Genomic DNA, 24924 nt, shown 5'->3' on the forward strand with positions numbered 1-24924 from the left:
GCAGTATTCGGTCAGCACACGCAGCCAGTGACTGCAATGCTGATCAGTGTATTCTGACAGTGGGGGAATCCTGCTATCAGAATATACAGACACAACAAGGAGGATTTCCCCATTCACCATGAATGTGTGGATGGGGAAATGTATTCAGTTTTTGTTTAGCTGGCTGAATGAAAATTACTGAACCCTGTATGGTGAGCTTTACTCCTGGCCCGTGTACTCTATACATTACTCCTGGCCCCTGTGCCTCTATACATTACTCCTGGCCCCTGTGGCTCTATACATTACTCCTGGCCCCTGTGGCTCTATACATTACTCCTGGCCCCTGTGGCTCTATACATTACTCCTGGCCCCTGTGCCTCTATACATTACTCCTGGCCCCTGTGCCTCTATACATTACTCCTGGCCCCTGTGCCTCTATACATTACTCCTGGCCCCTGTGCCTCTATACATTACTCCTGGCCCCTGTGCCTCTATACATTACTCCTGGCCCCTGTGCCTCTATACATTACTCCTGGCCCCTGTGCCTCTATACATTACTCCTGGCCCCTGTGCCTCTATACAGTATGTTGTATATTACATAGCCCTGACCAAAGTGTTTATTATCCTAACAGTTGCGGATTTTAATGAAGATCTTCTTTAAGGTCGGCTCAGTGATCAGTTTCTGTGCGAAGTAAAGAATATGTGATGGAAACATTTAATTTTTTTTTAAAAACGATCGTTCATTCTGAATTTTATGTGCCTATAAAATGGTTACCTGTGGCACAGTGATTAGGAGTATTTTGTGGTAATGGGATTGTGGTATGTGTGTGCAGTGTATATAGCGAGTAGGCACAGATTCTGTTTTATCGCCCCCCTTAAAGCCCTTTCCGCTTTTAGCTGGGTACACACTTAAAGGAGAAGTATGGGGAAAGCTCGTTTAGCTGTACTATGGATCACAGGAGTGCAGTTCATTTTGCAATACAGTTCTGTAAGCAACAACTTATTTTCTGGCAGTGCCCCTCTCGAGACTAGACTCTGGATCCGCCCCTGATACAGGAGACGGTCAGAGACTGCAGACACGATACAGGAGACGGTCAGAGACTGCAGACACGATACAGGAGACGGTCAGAGACTGCAGACACGATACAGGAGACGGTCAGAGACTGCAGACACGATACAGGAGACGGTCAGAGACTGCAGACACGATACAGGAGACGGTCAGAGACTGCAGACACGATACAGGAGATGGTAAAATAAGGGTAGGGAATATGGCGCTGCCAATGGTAGATTGGGTAACGGATCAAAGAGCTGGTAGTATTTAAATGAGTCAAACTGTGGTAATGGCTGTAACTGTAAGGCCTTTACCATATACAAGTAAAAAAGGTATACTACATCAATATATACTAAAATAATCTCCACAAAATCATACAAGCATAAATAAAACCAAAATACCGTATTTATCGGCTTTTAACACACACTTTTTCCTCCCAAAAATGGAGGGCAAAGCACCAGTGCGTGTTATACGCCGATATAGTAAAAAAAAAAAAAAAAAAAGCCGGGCAGCGCTGAGAGGAAGAGGGGGCGGGCGGAGCAGAAGGAAGGACCGATATAGTAGAAAAAAAAAAAAGCCGGGCAGCGCTGAGAGGAAGAGGGGGCGGGCCGGGCGGAGCAGAAGGAAGGACGAGTGGCTGCTGTCATAGGAAGTCCCGCCTCCTATGATAGACAGCACAATGGCCCAATGCCGGGACATGGGAGGTGTGACGTCTATCATAGGTGCCGGGACGTCAGATGACAGCAGTGGCTCGTACTCGCTTCTCCTCGCACGGCCCGCCCACCTCTGCCTCAGCGCTGCCCGACTTTTTAAAAAAAATATATATTGGCGATCTGTGTGCGGGCGATCTGTGCAATATGGGCGATCTGTGCTGGCGATCTGTGCAATATGGGCAATCTGAGCTGGCTAGGCTGCATTGGGGACACTGCGCTGGCTAGGCTGCATTGGGGACACTGCGCTGGCTAGGCTGCATTGGGGACACTGCCCTGGCTAGGCTGCATTGGGGACACTGCCCTGGCTAGGCTGCATTGGGGGACACTGCCCTGGCTAGGCTGCATTGATGGACACTGCGCTGATGAGGCTGCATTCATGGGCACAGGTAAGACTGCATTTGATTAAATAGTTCAATGCTGTTTGTTTAAAATTTTAAGCTTTTTTTCCTAAAAAAAATCCCTCCTAAATGTGAGGTGCGTGTTATACGCCGATAAATACGGTATAAATCATTGTCATAAGGTGCTTGGTGATATTAGCTAGTTAGTAGGATAACTCCCAATAGGTGATTGGTGGTGTAAAGTGCTGGTTGGTGTATATACCAAAGGAATCTAATACAAAAAGTATATATGAAAACAAGAAAATATATATGTGTATATATGTATGTATATGTGTGGATTGTGGGAGGTGTAGTAGGTTATGATATTAAATTATGTACACATAAATAACTTTAAGAGGTAGTAGTGAAATATATGTCCAGTGAAAAAAAATAAAATAAATTATATATATATATATATAATATATTGTGAGGGATTAGCTCGGTGGTAGGCGTAGATGACCCCTTTGGGGGTGCGTTTTCACAGAGAGATAGCCGAGCAGAGGTTGCAAACAAGACTGATTTATTCATGCAATTTACTTCACACAATTGCAAGCGTCAAAACAGCCAAAATAAAATAAAAGACAAAATAAATCCTTGCCTCTGTGGGCGGCTACCTTCTCACGCTGGAACCTACCTAAGAGTCTGTCCCCAACCTACTGTTGGGCAGACTTTCTTATCCTACAGCGGATACTCAACAGTCCATGTTTTATCTCTTCACACAGCACATGTTCATTTATAACAGGTCCCTTTACTCTTCACACTCTTCACATGGAACACGGTTCATTTAACATGTCCCTTTTCCTCTTCATATGGAACATGTCCCTTTGTTTTCTTTCCACATAGCAAAACAGTCCATGTCCTCACCTTTGAGATGTCTTCACACTTGGTTACCCTCCTTAGCGCACATCACTTCAGGGGGTCTTCTCCCATGCTCACCAGCTTGTCGGGAGGCACACATCCGACTGCCCTCCTCTCCCAGCCCTCACGGCGACAGGAGGCAGCAGTCCTTCTCCCATGCCCACACGGCGTTGGGAGGCACACGTCTGTCTGTCCTCCTCTTCCCAGCTCACACAGCGACAGGAGACAGCCTCCGGAGGCAGCAATCCTCAGACTTCCTTTGCACAATTGTAGAAGCCTTGATTTCCTCATTCTGAACAGCTGAAGTCTGTTCAACATCTTTAGACATTTCTGCTGGCTTCTGCAGCCGACACCCTATAGTAATTGGTGAATTGTGTCTCCAATCTGTGACAACACTCACAGATTTACCTGACTTCCTGTCACATTTATTTGACGTCCTGTCACAATATATATATATATATATATATATATATATATATATATATATATATATATATTATAATGCAAGGTGCAGTAGTGAATATTAATAATGAAACTAAAGTGCAATCTTGGACCATAAGATAAACAGGTGCTTAGAGGGTTAAAAATGATCCTCTAGTAAAAGTGGCAGTGATAATTTGCACAGTGAAGATCAGAGATTAATGTCCATAAGTGGTGGTGCTCAATCTTCCAGTGGCAATCCCAAAAGTCTTCTTATTAAAGGAGGGTTCCCGGGGTGGTTAAGAAATAGATTGCACTCACCGGAGTGCCTAACCCCACACAGGGGTATTAATAGGCTGTATGCCACAGCTTGAGGATGGCTGCTCCTGTATATCTTAGGCCCCTTTCACACACGCTGTCCGTTTGTCCGTTTTTTCATCCATCCGTTGACGGATGAAAAACGGACATCAATGCATCTCTATGTAAAAACGGATGACAACGGATGAAAGACGGATAACAACTGACGTTGTGTGAAAGGGGCCTAATGCTGCTCCTGCGTCCGTACTTCTTAGCCCTAGGAAGGGGATAGGGGAATAGGTGTTGCTTCCACAATACTCAATACGCTTCCTGGTGTGTACTCAGCAGTATGGTGTATAGAATGAACAAGGAGGGGGACACATAGTGTGATACTGTAATGTAAAATACAGGCATACCCCGCTTTTAAGTACACAATGGGACCAGAGCATGTATGTAAAACGAAAATGTACTTAAAGTGAAGCAATACCTTTTTTCATTTCCTAGGCAAGCTGGCTGGCCACAAATAGGATATGTTGTAGTCCTGGGTCCCCTCACATTGCTCCCTAAGTTTGGTATCCTTGTCACTTATGGTTTGTAGTAGTGCCATGTCAAGCTGACTAAGATTTCCCATAGACGCCAATGTTAAAAACTGGAAGTAATGCCATGCCAAGCTGACCAGGCTGTGTCCGTACTCGTGAGTGTATGTAAAGTGAGTGTATTTAAAACAGGGTATGCCTGTACAAGGTAGGTACCTGATCCGGGACCATTGTGGAACGCATCTGTGTTCTGGAGCTGCAGACACCGGCAGTCTACCCTCATGGTGCCCTCCAAATTTTGGATGTTCATAGCGATTTTACCTTTACCAAATGTGAGTACCTACCTTGTATTTTACAAATCAATTTTACATTATGGTATCACACTGTGTCCCCCTCCTTTGTTCATTCTATACACCATACTGCTGGAATACACACCAGGAAGCGTATTGAGTATTGTGGAAGCAACACCTATTCCCCTATCCCCTTCCTAGGGCTAAGAAGTACAGACGCAGGAGCAGTATTAGATATACAGGAGCAGCCATCCTCAAGCTGTGGCATACAGCCTATTAATACCCCTGTGTGGGGTGTACAGAGTGCAGGGTTCAGGGGTGCGCTATGCACAGAATGCAGGGTTCAGGAGAAAATGCTTTCAAAAATTGTATTATAATATTAAAGCAAGACCGTTTCAAATGGAATGGGGACGGGTTAGCAGGTTCGCACCTCATGAGTTACTGATGTCTGCGACCCCACTGGGAGGATTCTGCTCACTTCCTCTCCTGCTGAGATGACAGGAAGTGAGAAGAAACTATCCCGGTCAGGACACAGAAAAGAATGAAACCTTGGAAACATCTGAACCCTTTACCCACTCCATCCAAATCTACAAGAAAACATTGAGTGGAGTTCCACTCTAAAATTTGTACTTAAGCTTACCATCTTTTTTTTTTTTCTCTTTAGATAATAAAATGGAAAGAAGAACTGTAAGAGTTTACAGCGTGGAGAACCAAAGGGTGGAGAGCAACTATGGAGGAGAAGCAAATTGCTTCACTTCCTGCCATAACCGCTCTAACCAACGATAGGATCAGGAGAATCCCAATAGTAAGTATTCTGGAATGTTCTACGGATTAGTTAGTTCTGGGTGACCAGGGTGAGGAAAGTCCCATGTCTATAAAGAACAGGCTTGTACCAACTACAGCAGAGGAAGGGGGAGGGAAACCCTCTGAATATCTGGAAGCCATGTTTCCTCATATGGGGAACATCTTTAATGAACGTTCCTTTCCTGGAGAATTGGGGATGAGCGGTGACGGCAGAATCTGGTCTAGCGCTAATTCCAGCCGGTGTTCATTTAGATGTCAAATTTCTATTTAGTTTTCGTCATAGTCCTTTAACTAAAATGCCGTTTTTAGACGTATTTTAGTCATCTGAATTGTTTTAGTTTTAGTTGTATTTTAGTCACCTGAATTGTTTTAGTTGTATTTTAGTCAACTAAAATAGTGTTAATTTAGTCAATGAAAATATTCTAGTCCATGAAATGAACACTAATTCCAGGGGATGAATAGGGATTAGGACATGATGGGCCCTCTGGGCCACACTTATCTACTTCCCAAGAACAAACTTTGAAGTAATATTAGAGCTTTATTTTTTTTCTAAAATAACAAACATGTCATACTTCCCTGCTCTAAGTGTAATGGGGTCCCTCGCTGCCACTCCTGGCCCCTCCCTCCACCAGGTGCCCCCACAGCAAGCAGTTTGCTATGGGGGCACCCAAGCAAGTGCACTTCCGAGCCGCAGCTCTGTGAGTCCATTCACACGCTGCGCCTCGGCCCCTCCATCTCCTGATTGGCTCACTGACTGCTGTTAAAAGCCAATCAGGAGCGTGAGTCCCCAGAGAGCCAGGGTTCTCGTGGACATCGCTGGATGGAGAGGGGGCTCAGGTAAGTATTAGGGGGGCTGCTGCACACAGAAGGTGTTTTTATCTACACACATGGAATTCATGAAGGTAAAAAACCTTGTGCCTTTACAAACACTTTAGCCCAGGGTCACACTGCCCACGACTTCTGAGCGACTTTGAAGTTGGACCCCAGCATGACTTTAGCTCACGTAACAGAAGTCAATGCAAGTTGGACCAAAAGTAGTGCAGGAACCTTTTTCTAAATTAGAGTGACTCAAGTCGCACCAATTAGAACAGTTCCATTGCACAGAATGGGGTCCGACTTCTGGTGTGACAAGTGCTCCAAGGTCGGAGCGATTGTCGCAGCAGTGTGAACCGGGCCTTAATGTACTAGTATATGTATAGATGAGCCCCTAAGGCCCCTTTCACACTTGTGTGACCTAAAAGATGTGCGATTTTTTTTTTTTTTTTTTTTTTTTCCATGATTTTATTGCTGCAGATTTACAACGATTTTTGACTGGTCTTGAAGCAATGCCTATGTCTTTGGACCTCAAAATGCATTAAATTGGCCCAAAGTAGTGCAGGGACTACTTATAAGTTGTTGCAACTTGAAGTCGTACAGATATGAACGGTACTCATTGGAAATCATGGAGTACGACTTGTCATGTGACTTTGCAGTCCCAAATCGCAGGACAAGTCACACAAGTGTAAAAGGGGCCTAAGCCCCAGGGGGCCCTTGTGTAGCTGCAGGGTTGGCACAAATGGTAAGCCTGAATTATTATTATTTCAGATGGAATGGGGGAAGGGTTAGAACCTCAGTTGGATTTTTATTGCTGTCTGCAATCCTGATGGGAGATTTCCGCACTTTTCCTCCTCAGATGATATGGAGATAAAGGGAACGTTTCCCAGCCAAAAGAACGAGAACAGCGAAGAGTAAGAAGAGAGCGGTGACGAGAAGGCTTGTGCTTTTCTTTCCTAAATCCATTAAATGCTCTGTATTGGCTCGTGGGACAGATACAGGAGCTGAGAAATAGAGTAAGTACCCTAAAAATGATCCCATAGATAACTAGCAGTCTCTCACAAACAAGCAGTTTAGGACTAGAGCAGGGGTATGGAATTCAAATTCTCGGAGGTCCGGCCATTAAAATGTTTATCCAGCAGAGGTCCGAGTCTCTATGGTTTCATCACATTACAGCCCCTCCCCATTATATTAATTTCCCCTTTTACATCAGTCCTTTACATCACAGCCCCCCCCCCTTACACTACAGAGCTCCTTTTACATTGCAAAACCCCTGCTTTATATCTCAGAACCCCCCTTTATAATACAGCCCCCATTTACATTAGTGTCAGTTTACATTACCGTACCCCACTTTATATTACAGCACCCCTTTTACATCAGACCACCCCTTTACAATACAGCCCCTTTACATTACAAAAGTAAAAATTAAAACGTTTTCATCATTTTTGGGCAATTTGTATTATGCCACATATTTTTGGAAAAAAATCCCAATAAGTGTATTTCGATTGGTTTGCGCAAAAAGTTATCGCGTCTACAAACTAAGGGAAAGATTTATGTTGTTTATATTTATTTTTTACTAGTATCGGCGGCGATCTGCGATTTTTAGCAGGACTGCGACATTGCGGCGGACAGATTGGGTCCCTAACTGACCTTTTTGACACTTTTGGGGGGACCACTGACATTACTACAGCAATCAGTGCTAAAAATATGCACTGTTACTGTACTAATGACATGGGCAGGGAAGGGGTTAACACCAGGGGCGATCAAAGGGTTAAATGTGTACCTAGGGGGTGATTCTAACTGTGTGGGGGCCAGACTTGGTGGATGGAAACAGGGCTCATGTGTTCTGAGATAACAGGAACACAGGAGCGCTGTTTCAATCAGTGACAGATGAGCGGTGTGCCGTGTTTACAGCGTGTTCACCGCCTTCTGTCAGTCCCTGCAGCGATCGCTGGGTTCCCGTTGCTTAGCTGCAGGGCTAGAGAGCGTGCACGCGCCCGGGACCCGCTCCCGCAAGATGCCGTACAGGTACAGTGGTTTGCGCAGGAGAGCCAGCATGCTGCAGTATATCTGTGGTGGCTGCTCTTTAAGTGGTTAATGAATGTACCTTTCCTAGTGAATTGGTGATGGCGGGGGTGATTGCCAATGGCAGAATCTGCTACTGTCGCTTATTCCAGGGGGGTGAATAGTAATTAGGAAACGTTTTCTAGATTTCTCAACAGTGGTCATTCAGCCTGGTCAGGGCGTCCCATTGAGTGCCAGTTCACACTTGTGCAATGCCAAGCATCGCATGTGATTCGCACCTCATTGCTGTGCAGATCACATGCGATGTATGTGCGATGCAAATTCAGCCATACTGACATTGCAGCCAGAAATCGCACTGAAATCGCATCGCATTTGCACCAAAATGGTGCAGGACCCTTTTTTCGGTCTGCACTGGAATTGGGATCGCATGGGTGCTCACACCTTTACGATTCGATTCCTGCACCATTTGACAGTTCGCTCTGCGATCTGGGGATGTCATTGTCTTTATATTGACACCCCCAGTGGTTTGCAGAGAGCAGTGTGAACCAGTGTGCGATTCAGGTGTGAGGCGGGAGCCGACACCAAAATGCAGGGTTTCCCTTATTGCACCAGGGTGAACCGTCACTAAGGGCCCCTCCAAGTTCCCTCAGGGCTCCTAGTATTGTCCCCCCCCCCCCCCCCCCCCCTCTGGCATTTATACTCCTAAAAGTACTAAACTCACCACACTGGCTGAACATATAGAAAGGGTCCCAATACCGTACACCGAATTCTCAGCCACCAATCATGTCCACCTCCTCTATGGAATAAACTATCGGATAAAAATTGGCATTTTTGGGGAAACGCATAAATCATAAATGACATAATAAGTATTGCAGAAGTGACCGGCTGTCTGATGTAGCTGAAAGGTGATACTCCTGTGTTCTATCAACTAATCAATCCTTTCCTTTTCCACAGCACCCTTGTGATTGGACCTGCAGCGGAAACTTTGTGGATAAAGAAGAGACAGAGCAGAAAGAAGAAAAGCTGAGCGAGGAAATAAGGGAAGAGCAGAAGAGAGCAAAGAGGGAGAAAGAAGAGGAGAAGACAGAGAGAGAAAAGATAGAAAGGGAATTGAAAGCCGAGAAGACTAAAGCAGACCTGGATTAGAAAATTTGTAGCAAGGGGAAAAAAGGAGAGCAAGGAAGGAGAAAGAGCAGCGGAGGAGAGAGAGGGAATAAAGGGGATGGGAAGAAGAAGGCCAGGGAAGAGAGGGTGAGGGCAAAGAGGGAGATTTGCAATATCTCAAAGTTTTAGGGGGATTGTATATGAAGAGAGAATTTAGGATAGTTTGTGCTAGAACCCGCTTCTAGTGTACATATTCATGGGTTTTTATACGTTTGGTTATAGGGGGGGATTGTATATGAAGAGGGAATTTTGGGATAGTTTGTGCTAGAACCCCCTTCTAGTGTACATATTCATGGGTTTTTATACGTTTGGTTATAGGGGGGATTGTATATGAAGAGGGAATTTAGGATAGTTTGTGCTAGAACCCCCTTCTAGTGTACATATTCATGGGTTTTTATACGTTTGGTTATAGGGGGGGATTGTATATGAAGAGGGAATTTAGGATAGTTTGTGTTAGAACCCCCTTCTAGTGTACATAGTCATGGGTTTTTATGTTTGGTTATGGGGGGGATTGTATATGAAAAGGGAATTTAGGATAGTTTGTGCTAGAACCCCCTTCTAGTGTACATATTCATGGGTTTTTATACGTTTGGTTATGGGGGGATTGTATATGAAAAGGGAATTTAGGATAGTTTGTGCTAGAACCCCCTTCTAGTGTACATATTCATGGGTTTTTATACGTTTGGTTATAGGGGGGGATTGTATATGAAGAGGGAATTTAGGATAGTTTGTGCTAGAACCCCCTTCTAGTGTACATATTCATGGGTTTTTATATGTTTGGTTATAGGGGGGGATTGTATATGAAGAGGGAATTTTGGGATAGTTTGTGCTCGAACCCCCTTCTAGTGTACATATTCATGGGTTTTTATACGTTTGGTTATAGGGGGGATTGTATATGAAGAGGGAATTTAGGATAGTTTGTGCTAGAACCCCCTTCTAGTGTACATAGTCATGGGTTTTTATATGTTTGGTTATAGTAGTAGTTTTTTATCAATATGTTACTTATACCATAAGGTATGTTTTATATATATATATATATATATATATATATATATATATATATATATATATATATATATATATATATATATATATATATATATATATACACATTTAATTATTTTTGATAGATAGAGAGATAGATAGATCGAGAGATAGATGTAGACAACCGCACTCCGACATGAAAGTAAAGATGAATAAAATTGGCAGTAACAATATTCTATGGATTGTTTTCTTCTGCATCTTAACAGATTAACATTCTTGCTATCATTTTGAACAGAAATCACAGATTTATTATTAAAATAATAAGATTAATGTACAAAACATTTGCTTTTTGCCTTATTTTATCATAAAATTGATTTTATTGTTAAATTCCTTTCTTTTTTGTTCTGGATAAAATATTCTGGCAGGATTGTATATATTTCATTTAATAGGTTGCTACACTTCATAAGAAACGGATCCACCACAGACTTTGTGATACCCACACACAAACAAAATACACGGATTTCAAGGATCACACTCGCAGTTTAACACATCATCATCTTACTATGCAATTGGTGTATGAGACGGGTCCTGGAAGAGGGAACTCTGCTATCTTCCCAAATTCTGCCCTGCTAACCCTGTACCCTTGCCATCAAACTCCCACCACCACCTTCTAAGAATATGAAGGGCACAAACTGACACATGGAACACTGGAAGAGCCAAAACTCATCAAGCAGAGTTGGTTAAAGAGAGCCTATAAATAATCGAATAATAGAAGGTACCAGCTTCCAGATGATAGACTATATCTAAAATGGGGTGAAAGGATAAGCGAGACCTCAAACTCCCCAATTGGAGAGGTACTCAATGGGATAAGGGGAGGGGGATGGGGATGGTTGACTGGATTTTTGGGTACCGGTATCTATTGACTGTAAATCAACATCACAAATAAATAAAATTGTTTTTTTTTTCATAAAAAATTATTACACAGACATACAGACTGAAAAAGACACAAAAACAAAATAAATATACAATCAATATTGACTGAGAATCACTATCACAATTTTGAGTTTGTGGAGTAGGGTTCCACGATTGGTTCTCTACATGTTTCGCAGACTAAGCCGCTTCTTCAGGAGAAACAGTAATGAATTAAAAAACGATTCTATGGAATAGAACAGAATTGAATGAGTCTCACAGCAAAAATGGATACAAATATTCACTTAAACATTCAAACTATGGAAGCCCATAATGAAGTGGGGAGAATATCTAAATTGCCTGCGGTCACCATGAGGCGGGTTGGCCAATGGGGGCGGCAGGATCACCACAAAGTCTCACCGGCGAGTATGGGAGACCTTAACATTATTATATGAATAGATATAAAAATGTAGAAGTTTATAGATTCATGAGTTCAATATTAATCTAAGTAATATCAATGTATAGAAGGAAAGGGGAAAGTAAAGGGGGGGGAGGGAGGGGAGGGGTGAAAAAGGGGGGGAGAGAGAGGGGGGACAAAATAAGGAAGGAAAGGGAAGTGAGGGGGGAGGGAGATGGGAAGGTGAGCTGGGTATGGGATAGGGCAAAGAAACAAATCTACATTGACCATTCATGTTGAAAAATAGTAATAATCACCTTTTAGAAATATCACAAAGATATAGCCATGCGGAGAGGGTGCGAGGACTTAAATGCCGTAAGGTATGGAAGGTAATTTCAAATCCAATTTAGGAATGTGGTCAAAAGAAAGGCCTGAGGGGGGGCCCCTGGACAACGTCCAAACGGGAGTGACCCCTAAAATTGGCCTATTCTAAGTTGGCCCAAGTGACCATGTGATGTTCCATTAATGTATAGTGATGTCCCAAAAGCTAGGACTGTGTGGCGGAATACAGATTGGTCAAGACTGATGAAGAAATTTTTTGTTGGATTTTTTTTTCCGGATTGTCGCTTTTTTTGTTTGTAGCGCAGACCGGAGGCGGTCGGTTGCCACTGGGGGAAGGCTCTGTTTGTGGGAAGATGCATCAGTTTTGTTGGGGTGCAGCGTTGCACGGCCGTGCGGTGTCGGTTAGAGCAGTGCAGTATTGCGGGGGGTGGCCTGGTCATTAGGCGGGTAAGACCTCCGGAGCTGAACTGGTTAAAAGTCTCACAGCAGCACAGCTAAACAGGATTGCTGGTTTCAATTTTGTTTTAAACCTGTGTCAGTGTATTAAGTTTCTGCCTAGTATACTGGAGGAGAGGTGGAACTTCCTAGGTGATATGAAGCTACATATTGTAACTCCAATTTATTTTAAACAAAGTAAAAACATTTGCAGACACCAGCTCTAGCATTCCTCACATGGTTCAGCCCTTGACGTTCTCGGACTCCATGGTTCAGCCCTTGACGTCTTCGGACTCCATGGTTCAGCCTGTGACGTCCTCGGACTCCATGGTTCAGCCCGTGACGTCCTCGGACTCCATGGTTCAGCCCGTGACGTCCTCGGACTCCATGGTTCAGCCCGTGACGTCCTCGGACTCCATGGTTCAGCCCGTGATGTCCTTGCACTCCATGGTTCAGCCCGTGACGTCCTCGGACTCCATGGTTCAGCCCTTGACGTCCTCGGACTCCATGGTTCAGCCCGTGACGTCCTCGGACTCCATGGTTCAGCCCGTGACGTCCTCGGACTCCATGGTTCAGCCCGTGACGTCCTCGGACTCCATGGTTCAGCCCGTGACGTCCTCGGACTCCATGGTTCAGCCCGTGACGTCCTCAGACTCGATGGTTCAGCCCTTGATGTCCTCGGACTCCTCTGGTGGGTATTTTCGTGTTATTGAAAATTGAGTACTAATATTCTAGGCTAATCCAGGAGTGTATGAGCTGTAGCTGAATGTAAATGTATGTTGATCACATACAGTGCCTTCCAAAAGTATTCACCCCCCAGGCATTTTTCGTGTTTTGTTGTTTTACAACCTGGAATTAACATGGATTGTTTGAGGATTTGCATCATTTAATTTACAAAACATGCCCACAACTTTTGAAGATTTTTTTTTTTATATTGTGAATCAAACAAATAGGACAAAACAGAAAAAGTCAATGTGCATAACAATTCACCCCCCTAAAGTCAATACTTTGTAGAGCCACCTCTACAAAGTCGCTTTGGATAAGTCTCTGTGAGCTTGCCACATCTTACCACTGGAATTTTTGCCCATTCCTCCTTGCAAAACTGCTCCTGCTCCTTCAAGTTGGATGGTTTGTGATTGTGAACAGCAATCTTCAAGTCTGATTTTCTATCGGATTGAGGTCTGAGCTTTGACTAGGCCATTCCAACACTTTTACATGTTTCCCCTTAAACCACTCAAGTGTTGCTTTAGCATGTGTTTGGGGTCATTGTCCTGCTGGAAGATGAACCTCCGTCCTAGCCTCAAATCACGCACAGAGTGGTACAAGTTTTGCTCAAGAATATTCCTGTATTTAGCACCACCCATCTTTTCCTGAACTCTGACCAGTTTTCCAGGCCCGGCTGCTGAAAACATCCCCACAGCATGATGCTGCCACCACCATGTTTCACTGTGGGGATGGTGTTCTTTGGGTGATGTGTTGGGTTTGTGCCTGCCATAGCATGTTTTTGATGGCCAAAAAGTTCAATTTTAGTCTCATCAGACCAGAGCACCTTCTTCCGTACATTTTGGGGATCTCCCACCTGCCTTTTCACAAACTCAAAACGTGCCATTTTGTTTTTCGGCTGAAAGTAATGGCTTTCTTCTGGTCACTCTGCCATAAAGCCCAACTCTATGGAGCGTACGGCTTATTGTCCTCCTATGTACAGATACTCCAGTCTGCTATGGAACTCTGCAGCTCCTCCAGGGTTACCTTAGGTCTGCCTCTCTGATGCCCTCCCTGCCCGGTCCGTGAGTTTTGGTGGGCGGCCGTCTCTTGGCAGGTTGGCTGTTGTGCCATGTTATTTCTATTTGGTTATGATAGATTTGGCAGTGCTCCTGGAGATCAGCAAAGATTTGAATATTTATAACCTAACCCTGACTTGTACTTCTCAACAACATTGTCACTTGTTTGGAGAGTTCCTTGGTCTTCATGGCAGTGTTTGGATGGTGGGGCCTCTTACTTAGGTGTTGCAGCCTCTGGGGCCTTTCAGAAAAGGTGTGTATATGTAGTGACAGATCATGTGAAAAATCTGAAGGGAAATTTCGTGCGACGACCGATCTGCCGATTTTCGGATTGTTAGTATGGTGCTTTCGACAGCCAACTCCGACTTTTCGGCTGACAAAATCCTGATGTGCAGGCTATAAAATTTTTGTTGTCCGTAATACAACGTCCGATTTTCGTCTCATTAGTACAGATTTCGACGGAAAAAAATCTTAAGAGCAAGACTAGGCATGCTCAGAGACTAAAGAACACATACAGAGCAATCCAACACATGACATCACTTCTGAAGTAGAATTCTGTCCTACGGGAAAATTCGTATGAAAATAACCTCTTCACTTTCCACATCAGACTAGCATGCCACAAAAAAGGGACGACAGATCGTTCGATAATCTTATCGTGTGTACGGGGCTTTAGATTGCACACAGGTGGACATAATTTCACGAATTGTGACTTCTGAAAGTAATTGGTTGCACCAGAGCTTTTTATGGGCTTCATAACAAAGGGGGTGAATACATACGTACATGCCAATTTTCTATTTCTAAAACATAGTTTTATGTATATACAGGGAGTGCAGAATTATTAGGCAAATTAGTATTTTTGAGGATAAATTTTATTATTGAACAACAACCATGTTCTCAATGAACCCAAAAAACTCATTAAAGCGGAGTTCTGGGCACAAAAACGATATTTTTTTTTGTGCCCCTCCGCTAGGTATGCCTCACCTGAAAAGGAATTGGATAGTTATTTTTTTTTTTTGTTTACTTACCTTGCAATTGAAGATCGAAGATACTCACCTCAGAGTACTTCCTGCCTCGCTATGATTCCTGGGAGCTGAACGTCACAGCTCCCAGGAATCAATGCGACGGCACCGGCCCCGCTCGTCATTTCCGGGCGACGCCGCATTCCCCTGCTAAACAGCTTCTGGGCATGCCCAGAAGCTGTGGAGGAATGCTGCGCCGCACAGGAAGTGACGAGAGGGGCAGGCGCATTCTGTGACAAGAAGACGCGGAAGAAGACACAGAAGAGGACCGCGCCGGCTTCAGCTGCCCACAAGAGAGATGGAAACGCTGTGGAAGAAATTTTATAAGTAAGTATTTCTTCTAAAAGGTAAGTGCGAACCGGGACAGATCAGAGGCTAGCCATTGTGGAATGTGCTAACCCTGACTGTCCCGGGGGTATGTTTAGTAAAAAATGACTCCTGTGCCCAGAACTCCGCTTTAATATCAAAGCTGACTATTTTTGGAAGTAGTTTTTAGTTTGTTTTTAGTTTTAGCTATTTTAGGGGGATATCTGTGTGTGCAGGTGACTGTGCTTAATTATTAGGCAACTTAACAAAAATCAAATATACAGTATACCCATTTCAATTATTTATTTTTACCAGTGAAACCAATATAACATCTCAATATTCACAAATATACATTTCTGACCTTCAAAAACAAATCAGTGACCAATATAGCCACCTTTATTTGCAAGGACACTCAAAAGCCTGCCATCCATGGATTCTGTCAGTGTTTTGATCTGTTCACCATCAACATTGCGTGCAGCAGCAACCACAGCCTCCCAGACACTGTTCAGAGAGGTGTACTGTTTTCCCTCCTTGTAAATCTCACATTTGATGATGGACCACAGGTTCTCAATGGGGTTCAGATCAGGTGAACAAGGAGGCTATGTCATTAGCTTTTCTTTTATACCCTTTCTTGCCAGCCACGCTGTGGAGTACTTGGACGCGTGTGATGGAGCATTGTCCTGCATGAAAATCATGTTTTTCTTGAAGGATGCAGACTTCTTCCTGTACCACTGCTTGAAGAAGGTGTCTTCCAGAAACTGGCAGTAGGACTGGGAGTTGAGCTTGACTCCATCCTCAACCCGAAAAGGCCCCACAAGCTCATCTTTGATGATACCAGCCCAAACCAGTACTCCACCTCCACCTTGCTGGTGTCTGAGTCGGACTGGAGCTCTCTGCCCTTCACCAATCCAGCCACGGGCCCATCCATCTGGCCCATCAAGACTCACTCTCATTTCATCAGTCCATAAAACCTTTGAAAAATCAGTCTTGAGATATTTCTTGGCCCAGTCTTGACGTTTCAGCTTGTGTGTCTTGTTCAGTGGTGGTCGTCTTTCAGCCTTTCTTACCTTGGCCATGTCTCTGAGTATTGCATACCTTGTGCTTTTGGGCACTCCAGTGATGTTGCAGCTCTGAAATATGGCCAAACTGGTGGCAAGTGGCATCTTGGCAGCTGCACGCTTGACTTTTCTCAGTTCATGGGCTGTTATTTTGCGCCTTGGTTTTTCCACACGCTTCTTGCGACCCTGTTGACTATTTTGAATGAAATGCTTGATTGTTCGATGATCACGCTTCAGAAGCTTTGCAATTTTAAGAGTGCTGCATCCCTCTGCAAGATATCTCACTATTTTTGACTTTTCTGAGCCTGTCAAGTCCTTCTTTTGACCCATTTTGCCCAAGGAAAGGAAGTTGCCTAATAATTATGCACACCTGATATAGGGTGTTGATGTCATTAGACCACACCCCTTCTCATTACAGAGATGCACATCACCTAATATGCTTAATTGGTAGTAGGCTTTCAAGCCTATACAGCTTGGAGTAAAGGCCCGTACACACGTACCGATCGTCGGCATACAAACGTCGGTGGACGAAGGATCTGCCGATTGTACGCGTGTTAGTATGGTGCCTCCGACAGATGTCTGCGCACAATCCGCGGACAAAAGTCTTTCGTGCAAACATGAAAATATTTGTATGCCGACACCAGAACGGACGATTGTTCGCCTGTCAGTACACAATTCGGCCGACAGACCGCAGATTTGCAAGACTGGGCATGCTCAGAAAATAGAAAACACAGGGAAAGTTAACCATTACATGACATCACTTCTGCAGTCGGCGGACAAAATTCTTGTGCTGTCCTTGTGCTGTCTTTGCACTTTTCAGCAGACACCGACATCCCGGGGAGAAAAGAGGAACATTTGTAAGCCGACCATCGGTACGTGTGTACGGGGCTTAAGACAACATGCATAAAGAGGATGATGTGGTCAAAATACTCATTTGCCTAATAATTCTGCACTCCCTGTATTTCTCTCATTTCACTCCACCAACTTAGACGATTGTGTTCTGATTCATCACATAAAATTCAGCTTAACAAAACATTAACCACTTTACGTCTGCTCACAGTAATATTACTGCGGCAGAGTGGCTCGTTATCGTCTGACGACGTAGTATTAACGTCGTCAGACACTCCCCCTTCTGGGCGGCGCTTGCGCGCCGCCGGAGGCTCGCTCCCGCTGTTTTCATTCACAGCGGGAGTCGGGCCAGGGGAGGAGCAGCGGCGATCGCCGCTGCTCTGCCCCGATCGCCGGGGATCTAGTGTGGAGATCCGCCCGCCTGTGTAAACACAAGCGGACGGATCTCCATAGTGACAGGGAGTGACAGATCGGACTGTTCAGCATAGCTGGACATCCGATCTGTCCCTGTCTCACTCAGTCACCTCCCCCCCTACACGTCAGTAAGCACCAGGCATACATTAACCCCTCCCTCTCCAATAAAATTAACCCCTTCCCTGCCAGTGTCATTTTTACAGTAACAGTGCATATATATAGCACTGATTACTGCAGTAATGTCACTGGTACCCCCAAAAGTGTCAAAAATGTCAGTCAAGGGTCCGATCTGTCCGCCGCAATGTCGCAGTCCCACAAAAAAAATCGCAAATCGCCGCCATTACGCGTTAAAAAAAAAAACACCAAAAATGACAGAAATCTTTCCCTTTGTTAGTAAACGCAATAACTTTTGCGCAAACCAATCAAAATACGCTTATTGCGATTTTTTTTTACCAAACATAGGTAGCAGAAAACAAATTGGCCAAAAATTTTTTAAAAAATTGGTTTTTACATCTTTTTTGGGGGGAATTTCATTTAAAAAAATGTTAAAAATATTGTTATTTTTTCAAAATAAACGCTCTTTTTTTGTTTATAGCGCAAAAAGTAAAAATCGCACGGGTACCACCAAAAGAAAGCTCTGTTTGTGGGAAAAAAAGGATGTAAATTTCGTTTGGGTACGACGTCGCACGACCGCGCAATTGTCAGTTGAAGTCGCACAGCACCAAATCGCAAAAAGTGGCCTGGACGGAAGACAGCAAAATCCTCCGGTGGTAAAGTGGTTAAACTTAAGGCTGTATGGGTAAAAAGTCAAGGGGTGAATACTTTTGCAAGGCACTGTACAAGAATTGCCTCAGAAAACAGTTAAAGCTCAATAGAACGTTCAGTTAAACTCACACAAATGCATTCCAAATTCATCAAAACAAAAGGTGTGAAAAATCTTGGGGCCCATTCACATCTATCCAGTAACACATGTTGCATTAGGATGCCCATTAATTTCAACAGGCTGCTTACACACCATATTGGTCCATAAAAAGCACACGTACTGTTTTTTTCCCAGTCGCACACTGAGGCATGGTAAATTTTCTGCATTGAATGGCACTGCTGTGCGTTACAGTAAAGTGTGTTACCACAATGCATAGGTGTGAATGAACCCTTACAGTGTGTTTTCTTTAAAAAAAAGAAGCCATACCCTTATTACAAAAGCCTGCGCTCTATCAGTGCTGCTGAGAAGTTGCCTATATAAGCTATGCTCTCTTTTTGTAGAGAAGTCTATGGCTCTGCTGTGATCTCCCTGCTAATTGGAAAAAATCGAGCTCTGAATCAGCAAGAGTGTGTTGGGCTTGCGGATAAACCACTGCTTTAACACAGCCAGCATACTGGCAGAGGACAGGCTTTTCTATTTAGCATGCAGTGAAAAAAAAAACATGCAAATATAATACATATTTGGGATGTTGTAATGCTGAACTCAATAATACAGCTACAGCAGCACAATATATAGGTTTTGCAAAAAATGTCTTGTTCAATGTGTTTACTGGTTTTACAAAGTAAGTAATTTACAGCTTGCAACAACCAGAAAATTAACTAACACGATTCATAACAGAGTCTGTAAAATATTGTAAAAACCGACATGGAGTAAATAAGAAAGGATTCCCCTATGTATGGGACTGTAAATGCCACTGAACACTGTGTTATGCATAAAATATCTTTATTAATACAAAATACATACAATGATAACATAAATCAATAACATCACAGGGCATAAAAATATGCATGCATATGACAGACCAATTACCGAACACACTAGGGGCGCTTAGGAGTACAAGGTGATCGTGGAACCGGAACCGACCCTACGCGTTTCGGGCAAAGGAGCCCTTCTTCAGGGGTCACCCAAAGCTCCAGATACAGTACCTAGTATATCCTTAGCGTCTATCCCTATGGGTTGGATTGGTCTGTCAGCTAAAAGATGGTATTGCTACCATTGGGAGGAATGCCCAAATTCCCACAGGCCCGTTCCGGGGCTGCGAAGTCCGTGAGAGTATGAAAGGAGTAGTAGCATCCGCCCAGAGGAACCAGGGAGGCACCACGATGACCGGCAAAAGAAATGGCTCAGTATAAACTACTCCCGTGAGGGGGAGAGGGATATATCCATATAACAACCTGTATTGCACAGGAAGGATGAGACCGCAGAGGGTCCAGAATAGTACGAGTAGTAAAAATCTTGTATGGGTAAGATCAAGGTGTATGTGTATCTGTCTCCTATCTCGCTATGGGCTTGGCATCCTCAGCAAGGAGCTGAGCTCACCTAGCGAGGATGCCAAGCCCATAGCGAGATAGGAGACAGATACACATACACCTTGATCTTACCCATACAAGATTTTTACTACTCGTACTATTCTGGACCCTCTGCGGTCTCATCCTTCCTGTGCAATACAGGTTGTTATATGGATATATCCCTCTCCCCCTCACGGGAGTAGTTTATACTGAGCCATTTCTTTTGCCGGTCATCGTGGTGCCTCCCTGGTTCCTCTGGGCGGATGCTACTACTCCTTTCATACTCTCACGGACTTCGCAGCCCCGGAACGGGCCTGTGGGAATTTGGGCATTCCTCCCAATGGTAGCAATACCATCTTTTAGCTGACAGACCAATCCAACCCATAGGGATAGACGCTAAGGATATACTAGGTACTGTATCTGGAGCTTTGGGTGACCCCTGAAGAAGGGCTCCTTTGCCCGAAACGCGTAGGGTCGGTTCCGGTTCCACGATCACCTTGTACTCCTAAGCGCCCCTAGTGTGTTCGGTAATTGGTCTGTCATATGCATGCATATTTTTATGCCCTGTGATGTTATTGATTTATGTTATCATTGTATGTATTTTGTATTAATAAAGATATTTTATGCATAACACAGTGTTCAGTGGCATTTACAGTCCCATACATAGGGGAATCCTTTCTTATTTACAATTTACAGGGATGATGGCCACTGACACTGGGCATTGAGTGACAAGATACTGTTTTGTTCAAACCGACATGGAGAGACGTAAAGCCGTAATAACCCCAAAATGAAAAATGTAACATTTTGCAGCTTACCATTCTTTAGATGCGATGGCTGAATTAGTTTTAGGCTCCCCTCACACTGTTGTCACCTGCTGATCTTGCTTATAACACAACCACCTGTTTGAGTGCCCACACTCTGGATGAAGGAGCACATGGGGCACCTTTGGATAGCAGGATTGTCAGTCTGGGGCAGGGAAGTGTTGGATGAACTAGCAGATCTAATTACACTAACAAATTGAAGCCAAACTTCAGCTAACACTTTTTAACCATTTGCTGACCGCCCGCTGCAGAAATAAAAAAAAAAAAAGATGAATAAAATCTGTTTATTAAAAATTCCAAAAATCCATAGTACAAAAAATCAGAGACAGGGGACAGGCATAGTTGACGCGTTTCACCGAATTTGATTCGCTTAGTCATGACTATGAGGATACATGTGGAGATGCTGCATAAATAGTAAATTGCAACCTGAAACCAATTCCCGTTAATTAACTGCAAGGTTGCCGGCCACGAAAGACTGATTGCCTACAAAAGTAAGGGCTCTTTCACACAGGCGGACCGTTCAGATTGTTTGGGTACTGCTGGCTGGTATTGTTAGCGGGTCCTGCTGGCTGGTACTGCTGGCGGGTACTGTTGGCCGGTACTGCTGGCTGGTACTGCTGGCGGGTACTGTTGGCCGGTACTGCTGGTGGGTACTGTTGGCGGGTTCTGCTGGTGGGTACTGTTAGTGGGTACTGTTGGCGGGTACTGCTTGCTGGTACTGCTGGTCCCTCTTCTCCTCTCCTGGTCCTCTCTCCCCTCCTCCTCTTCCCACTCGGCATGCTGGGGACTGCAGTCCACTCCCAGGGAATCGTCCTGGGCCCGCTGGTATCCGGGACTATATGTCCCATAATCCATTAGTTTCCCATTGGGCCTGAATGTGGCCAAAAAGAGCGGGCATTGCTGGGCCGGGTGAATGAGAGCCGCTCTGCTCGAGGAGGAAAAGGAAGGGTGGAAATCCCCCTGCAGCTGTGGCTCTGCCTGTGTCCCTTCACTGAGCCTGTCAGTTCTGGTTCTGGTGCTGCTGCCCTGTGTTCTGTGGCAGCGGCAGCTGATGGAATGTGCGGGGGGGGGGGGGGGGGTCGGCACCAGCACCTGCTACACAAATAAACAGGCTTCTTGGTGGGGCACAGTATAATGTTGGTGGGTGTTGGTGTCCCATCGTTGTCGTCATCAGAAGGAATAATACAACATTCTGGGTGTCAGTGGAAGATATAATGCTCCATTAAGGGGTGGATCCAGAGTCTAGTCTTGGGAGGGGCACTGCCAGAAAATAAGGCGTTGCTTACAGAACTGAATTTAACTGCTTGCCTACCGCCGCAAGTACATATACTGCGGCGGTCAGCTTCGTGCAGGCAAAGTGACGTATGGGTACATCACTAGCCTTTGAGCCAATAGGGGGCGAGCACGTGCCGCCGGAGGCGCGCTCCCGCCCCGCTCGTTCACGGACACCTCCGCGCGAGTGACCGGTGGACCCGATGTCTGCCGGTCACTCGCGATCGTAAGTTACAGAGGTAGAAAGGCAGGCGGCTGATGTAAGCAAAGCCGCCTGTCATTCTCCCTTGTGTAACAGCCGAGATCATATGGTCCTGCTATGTTGGATCGTAGATCTCTGCTGTTACATGAAAAGCCACATCCAATCACAGTAAGAAGCACACCCCTAGGGACAACCTTGGCAACTGCATCACTAATAAAGTTAACCCCTTCCCTGCCAGTGTCATTTTTATAGTAACAGTGCATATGTATAGCACTGATTACTGTAGTACTGTCACTGGTACCCCCAAAAGTGTCAAAAATGTCAGTCAAAGGTCCGATCTGTCCGCGCAATGTCGCAGTCCCGCAAAAAAAATCGCAGATCGCCGCCATTACTCGTTAAAAAAAATGACAAAAATCTTTCCCTTAGTTAGTAAACGCAATAACTTTTGCGTAAACCAATCAAAATAAGCTTATTGCGATTTTTTTTACCAAACATATGTAGCAGAAAACAAATTGGCCAAAAATGTTAAAAAATTTAGATTTTTACATTTTGGGGGGGAATTTCATATAAAAAATGTGAAAAATATTGTTATTTTTTCAAAATTTACGCTTTTTTGTTTATAGCGCAAAAAGTAAAAATCGCACAGGTGATCAAATACCACCAAAAGAAAGCTCTGTTTGTGGGAAAAAAAGGACGTCAATTTCATTTAGGTACAGTGTCGCCCGACCGCGCAATTGTCCGTTATAGTCACGCAGTGCCGAATCGCAAAATAGGGCCTGGTCAGGAAGGGGGTAAAATCTTCCGGGGCTTAAGTGGTTAAAGAGGTCCTGTCATGCTTATTTCTATTACAGGGGATGTTTACATTCCTTGTGAAAGGAATAAAAGTGATCAAAATTATTATTTTTTTTTAAAATAAAAGATAAAATAAATAAGAAAAAAAACTAAAATTAAAGCGCTCTGTCCCCGTTAGCTCGCACACAGAAGCGAACGCATACGCAAGTCGCACCCCACATATGTAAACGGTGTTCAAACCACACACATGTGAGGTGTCGCCGCGATCGATATTGCGAGAGCAATAATTTGAATCTCCTCTGTAACCCTAAACTGGTAACCTGTAGAAATTTTGAAGTGTCACCTATGGGGATTTTTAAGTACCAATGTCTGTCGCCATTCCACGAGCGTGTGCAATCTTGAAACATGACATGTTGAGTATCTATTTACTCAGCGTAGCATTATCTTTCACATTGTAAAAAAAAAACTGGGCTAATTTGAATGTTTTTTTATTTTTTAATTCAAAAAAGGGATTTTTTTCCACAAAATTGTGTTTGTAAGACCGCAGCGCTAATACGGTGTGATAAAAAATATTGCAACGATCTCCATTATATTCTCTAGATTCTCTGTTAAAAACAATATATAATGTTTGGGGGTTCTAAGTAATCTTCTAGCAACAAAAACTGTTTTCAACTTGTAAACAACAAGTGTCAGAAAAAGGCCCGGTCTGGAAGTGGTTAAAGTGGAACTGCACTGCATCTGAGCACCACAAACCAAGAGTACTATTTAATGCATTTGTATTATTCAAAGCAATCTCCCCCATCCTTCCTTGTCTCCATGCTTTATTTTGCTGAGAAATCATTTTGAAAAACACCCCCTAGCATTTCTGGTCGTGGCCATTTTGAGTAAGGGCAGATGATTCATGTGTCATTTACTTCCTGGAATCCATGTGCTCTTAGCTCAGGTGTTCTATCAGAATAGCGCTACCTATCAGATTCTGCAACCTGAAGTGACGTTCAGACGAGTATAATTTACTGCGCATGCGCCATGTGTTCCAACATGGCCGCTATGCGTTTCAATAGGTTTTCTAATGTGACAGAACACAAAGCAGCGGCAGACATCTTCTTACACCCACGCAAGTCTTGAATTTTAAATTTATTTTAGCAGTAAACTCACCTTATATGCTGAAATAGACTATTTCACTGCGACCGAGTGAAATAGCCTATTTCACTATATAATTAGTTTGTCGCTGAGTAGTACGGGGTGTACCAAGATGGCCGTCGCCACCTTCTACCTGCAGATTTCTCGCTATACTTACTAGAATACAATAATAATACAAATGTAATACTATGATTCAGTATATAAGGTGAATTTACTGCTAAAATAAATGTAAAATTTAAGACTTGCGTGGGTGTAAGAAGATGTCCGCTGCTTCGTGTTCTGTCACATTAGGAAACCTATTGGAACGCATAGCGGCCATGTTGGAACGCATAGTGCAGTAAGTTGTTGTAGTCCGTACGTCACTTCCGGTTGCAGAATCTGATAGGTAGCGGTATTCTGATAGAATGCAGGCATAGGCTGAGCTGAGATCCCTCCCTCCTCTCCTGAAGACTCCTGGGATGTATGACATCATTTGCCAAGGCATGGAGACCAGGAAGTAACTGAAGAAATGTAAAAAAAAAAGTTTAAAACCAGAAAATATAATATACTTTCCTAACTATTTACTAATACTTGCAGCATAAGGATTAAAAATAGTCCATGTTGAC

The sequence above is a fragment of the Pelophylax lessonae genome, assembly GCF_965119305.1.
Source record: "Pelophylax lessonae genome assembly, chromosome: 2".
NCBI lineage: Eukaryota > Metazoa > Chordata > Amphibia > Anura > Ranidae > Pelophylax > Pelophylax lessonae.